The sequence below is a fragment of the Carcharhinus amblyrhynchos genome, chromosome 2 (genome assembly GCF_965287045.1).
Source record: "Carcharhinus amblyrhynchos chromosome 2, sCarAmb.v2.hapA, whole genome shotgun sequence".
NCBI lineage: Eukaryota > Metazoa > Chordata > Chondrichthyes > Carcharhiniformes > Carcharhinidae > Carcharhinus > Carcharhinus amblyrhynchos.
The window spans coordinates 42795788-42801534 of NC_137325.1; the positions used below are offsets into that span (position 1 = coordinate 42795788).

Genomic DNA, 5747 nt, shown 5'->3' on the forward strand with positions numbered 1-5747 from the left:
AATTCAAGCTGTGCAACTGGCAGAAGAAATATGTCACCATAAGAACATGAGAACATAAGAAATAGGAGCAGGAGTAGGCCATCTAGCCCTTCGAGCCTGCCCCGCCATTCAATAAGGTCATGGCTGATCTGAAGTGGATCAGTTCCACTTTCCGGCTTTCTCCCCATAACCCTTAATTCCCTTGTCTATCAGAAACCTATCTACCCGTGACTTAAATATATTCAGTGAGGTAGCCTCCACCACTTCAACGGGCAGAGCACACCATCGCGGAGGAGGCTCGACATAAAGGTATCTCTGCAGGATCTGTAGGTGGAAGGTTAACACCTGTGTGCAGAGGCACATGAGACCTTGACTGCCCTTCCCAAGCAGAAGATGTAGAACCTCGGCAGGGACCCAGTGCAGTCGGTTATCCCAGAAGAACAGCAAGAGGGTTTTCTGGATATTGGTGACAAAGCCAGAGGAAGAAGTCAAAGTGACCAACCGGTACCACAACATGGAGGTGAGCAGCTGGTTTATGATGAGAACTCGCGTCCTGTAGGACAGCATTCGGAGCGGTCCTGTGTAGCGATTCAGGCAAGCGGAGACTTTGGCCTCCAACTCCCGCCAGTTTTCTGGCCAGGATTCCTCGGCTGGGCAGAGATGGACCCCCAGGTAGAAGAGGTCGGTCCTGCTCCAGGTGAAAGGCCTGAGCTCCTCCAGAAGAGAGTCCATCTCCCAAGAACCGACCAGGAGTCCGGAACACTTGGCCCAGCTGATCATAAGAACATAAGAACATAAGAAATAGGAGCAGGAGTAGGCCATCTAGCCCTTCGAGCCTGCCCCGCCATTCAATAAGATCATGGCTGATCTGTCGTGGCTCAGTTCCACTTTCCCGCCCTCTCCCCATAACCCTTAATCCCCTTGCCTATCAAAAACCTATCTATCCACGTCTTAAAAATATTTAGCGAGGCAGCCTCCACCACTTCAACGGGCAGAGAATTCCAGAGATTCACCACCCTTTGAGTGAAGAAGTTCCTCCTCAACTCCGTTCTAAACCGCCACCCCTTTATCTTGAGGCTGTGCCCCCTAGTCCTACTGTCCTTTCTGAGTGGGAAGAGTCTCTCCACCTCTATCCTATCCATCCCATTCATCATCTTATATGTCTCAATGAGATCTCCCCTTATTCTTCTAAACTCTAACGAGTACTAGCCTAGTTTATTCAGCCTCTCCTCATAGCTCAACCCCCTCAACTCCAGTATCAGCCTAGTAAACCTCTTCTGCACTCCCTCCAAGGCCAAAATATCCTTGCATAAGTGCGGCGACCAAAACTGCACACAGTACTCCAGCTGCGGCCTCACCAATGCCCTATACAGCTGCAGCAAGACCTCCCTACTTTTATATTCAATCCCCCTCGCTATGAAGGCCAGCATCCCATTTGCCTTCCTGACCACCTGCTGCACCTGCAAGCTGGGTTTTTGCGACTCATGCACAAGGACCCCGAGGTCCCTCTGCACCGTCGCCTGCTGCAGTTTTTCGCCACGTAAGTAATAGTCCTTCCTACCATTATTCCTACAAGCAGCGGAGGACGCCGCCTGGCATTCTCACATCCTCTGCAGGTCAGCCGGGTCTGTGAACATGAGGAGCACGTCATCGGCGTAGGCTGACAGGACCACCCCTGTGCCTGGGCCACGCAGAGCCAAACCCGACAAACTCCTCCGTAAGTGGCACAGGAATGGCTCCACACATATAGAATACAGTTGGCCGAACAAGGGTCAGCCCTGCTGTACTCCTCTCCCACCATAGAACATAGAACATTACAGTGCAGTACAGGCCTTTCGGCCCTCGATGTTGCACCAACCAATGGAACCAATCTAATGACCCTCTAACCTAAACTATTCCAATATTATCCATATGCCTATCCACTGACCATTTGAACACCCTTAAAGTTAGCGAGTCCACAACTGCTGCAGGCAGGGCATTCCAGGCCCTTACTACCCTCTGAGTAAAGAACCTACCTCTGACATCCATCCTATAATTATCCCCCCTCAATTTAAAGCTATGTCCCCTCGTGTTAGCCATCACCATCCGAGGAAAAAGGCTCTCACTGTCCACCCTATCTAATCCTCTGATAATCTTGTATGCCTCAATTAGGTCACCTCTTAACCTTCTTCTCTCTAACGAAAACAACCTTAAGTCCCTCAGCCTTTCTTCATAAGACCTTCCCACCATACCAGGCAACATCCTGGTAAACCTCCTCTGCACCCTTTCCAATGCCTCCACATCTTTCTTATAATGCGGCGACCAGAACTGTACGCAATACTCCAAGTGCGGCCGCACCAGAGTTTTGTACAGTTGCAACACGATCTCACAGCTCCGAAATTCAATCCCTCTACCAATAAAAGCTAACACACTGTATGCCTTCTTAACAACCTTATCAACCTGGGTGCCAACTTTCAGGGAGCTATGCACCTGTACACCCAGATCTCTCTGCTCGTCGACACTACCAAGAGTCTTTACATTAGCCCTATATTCTGTACTCCTGTTACTCTTTCCAAAGTGAATCACTTTTCCGTATTAAACTCCAATTACCACCTCTCAGCCCAGCTCTGCAGCTTATCTATGTCCCTCTGCAAACTGTAACTTCCATCCTCACTGTCTACAACTCCTCCGACTTTAGTGTCATTTGCAAATTTACTAACCCATCCTTCTACACCCTCATCTAGGTCATTTATAAAAATGACAAACAGCAGTGGCCCCAAAGCAGATCCCTGCGGTACACCACTAGTAACTGAACTCCAGGTTGAATATTTCCTATCAACCACCACCCTCTGTCTTCTATCAGCTAGCCAATTCCTGATCCCTTATTTAAACTTCCTTATTTAAGCATCAATTAAGACTCATCAGGTTTTGTTTTTATGGAACGCTTCAAAAATTTGCATGTCATCCTTGTGCAGGGGTCATGTTAATCTTCTCTGTGTCATTCCAATTTTAATATATGTGTTGCCGAAGTGAGCACAAGACCCATCTGGTAGCTCATACTCCAGCAGGCCAACCTCATTAGCCTGGCTGAAGTCATCACATCTACATCACTCTAAGACCCAATATGCTCCCATCCCACATCCCTCCCTAGGCCCACTCCACTAACCCCCCCCATGCTCCGAGTTCTGTTCTGAGTTGCGGACCTCTCTTCCCAGCACCCTGCTGTCCATGGTCATCCAATCAGAGGCTGGGTTCTCCAGAAGGCTCTGATTGGACAAGCAGCTCCGCAGCACTTTTAACCTTTTCAAATGTGCCTGCTTTGCCGCAAATCCCTTCGGTTCCGCAAACCCCAGTTTGGAAACCTCTGTGTTTCCCCATTCACCATGTGCTTTTACTTTTGTGTAGTAACTCTGATGTTGCACCTTATCAAATGCCTACCACCTGACCCACATATCATCTGCCTTCTTACCCACTTACTTCATCTACCTTACCCATTACCCACCTACACATGCACAAATCCAGTAATCTATTTATTGTGACACTCACATGCTAACACTGAAAGACTTTTTGAAAGTCGCAGCTTTTCAGTGTGTTTGTGAACACATAACAAAATACAGCAGCTAGTGCCATAAAAAGGAGCGTTGCTTATCTCCCATCAATGATCCAGCACTAGAAGGAAGCAGTTGGATTGAAGATTCCTGAAGGAGGAGGGATCAGAAGTCCTGACCAGAACTATGGAGCTCTGATGTGGCATAGAAAATCAAGAAGCAAGTGGCTATCTAATAGTGATTCTTGTTCATCGAAGATTTAGACCAATGATTTCTAATTTTTAAAAATGAATGGGATGTGGGTGTGGCTGATTCGGCCGACATTCATTTCCCATCCCTAATTGCCCTTGTACTGAGTGGCTTGCTAGTTAGACAATTTCAAGGACAGTTAAGGGTCAACCACGTTGCTGTGGATCTGGAGTCACGGTTAGGCCAGACCAGGTAAGGACGGCAGATTTCCTTCCCTAAAGGACATTAATGAACCACACGGGTTTTTACAACAATGGTTTCATTCGACTTTTAATTTCCAGATTTTTTTATTGATTTCAATTTCACCATCTGCCATGGCAAGATTCCAACCCAGATTCCTAGAGCATTACCCTGGGTCACTGATCCAGGGACAATATCACTACATCAGCACATGGATCACAAGTTATGTGTGTCTAGTCTACAATGACTGCAGTCAGATATTCCAATCTCTGGATAATCAGAGACCAGATGTAACTCACAAGATCTGTTGCCAAATCTTTTGGAAGTCCCGGTACACCAACTTGTAGGAATTGCTTGGAATGTTACAAGTTCTGATACAATCCAGCAATAGAGAAAATGCTAGTGTTCTTTCTTCCTGCTTGGCAGCCTCCCATCCATTGACTCTGGCTACACTTCCTGCTGCCTCGGCAAAGCAGCCAGCATAATTAAGGACCCCACACAGCCCAGACATTCTCTCTTCCACCTTCTTCCTTTGGGAAAAAGATACAAAAGTCTGAGGTCATATACCAACGAATTCAAAAACAGCTTCTTTCCGGCTGCTGTCAGACTTTTGAATGGACTCGCCTTGCATTAAATTGATCTTTCTCTGCATCCTAGCTAAGACTGTAACATTACGTTCTGCACTCTCTCATTTCCTTCTCTATGAATGGTACGTTTTGTCTATATAGCGCGCAAAAAACAATACTTTTCATTGTATGTTAATACATGTGACAATAATAAATCAAAACAAATCAATAGGAAATCATTGGTATTTTGCGTAGTGCAGTCCATGCTCATCCAATCAGAGACTGGGTTCTGCAGGAGGCTGTGATTGGACAAGCAGCTCCGCAGCACTTTTAACCTTTTCAAATGTTCCTTCCTTCCTGCAAACCCCTGGGTTTTGCAAACCCCAGTTTGAAAACCCCTGTGTTTCCCTATACACCATGTGCTTTTACTTGGTGTAGTAACTCTGATGTTGCACCTTATCAAATGCCTACCACCTGACCCACTAATCACCTCACCCCCTTAGCCACTTACCCCTCACCTGGCTGATCACTGCATGTACAGGAAAGTGATTGATATTTCTAAAGTCATCCATTGCAGTTTGATAGCAGGAATAGACAAATGCGAGGTGATGCATTTGGGTAGATTGAACTAGGGCAGGACATGCCCAGTTAATGGTAGGGTGTTGGGAAGAGTTAGAAAAGAAGGAGATCTAGGGATGCATGTTCATGCAAATGGAGTCAGAGGTGGACAGAGTGGTGAAGAAGGCATTTGGCATGCTTGGTTTCATCGGTCAGAACATTGAATACAGGAGTTGGGACGTCTTGTTAAAGTTGGACAAAACATTGGTAAGGCCACACTTGGAATACTGTCTGCAATTCTGGTCACCCTATTATAGAAAGGATATTATTAAACTAGAAAGAGTGCAGAAAAGATTTACTAGGATGCCACCGGGAGTTGATAGGTTGAGTTATGAGGAGAGGCTGAATAGACTGAGACTTTTTTCTCTGGAGCGTAGGAGGTTGCAGGGTGATCTTGTAGAGGTCTATAACATAATGAGGGGCACAGATCAGCTAGATATTCAATAACTTTTCCCCAAGGTAGGGGAGTCTAAAACTAGAGGGCATAGGTCTAAGGGTGAGAGAGGGGATACTAAAGTGTCCAGAGGAGCAATTTTTTCACAGAGAGGGTGGTGAGTGTCTGGAACAAGCTGCCAGAGGTAGTAGTAGAGGCAGATACAATTTTATCTTTTAAAAAGCATTTAGATAG

The 5747-nt window shown here is 46.4% G+C and overlaps 1 non-coding gene across 1 annotated transcript; it reads right to left on the minus strand.

The window, feature by feature from the left end:
- Positions 1-2888: 2888 nt before the first annotated feature.
- LOC145362109 (U6 spliceosomal RNA) lies at positions 2889-2995 on the minus strand. The gene has a single exon (XR_013889940.1). It is a non-coding gene; the product is annotated as a U6 spliceosomal RNA (small nuclear RNA).
- Positions 2996-5747: the final 2752 nt, after the last annotated feature.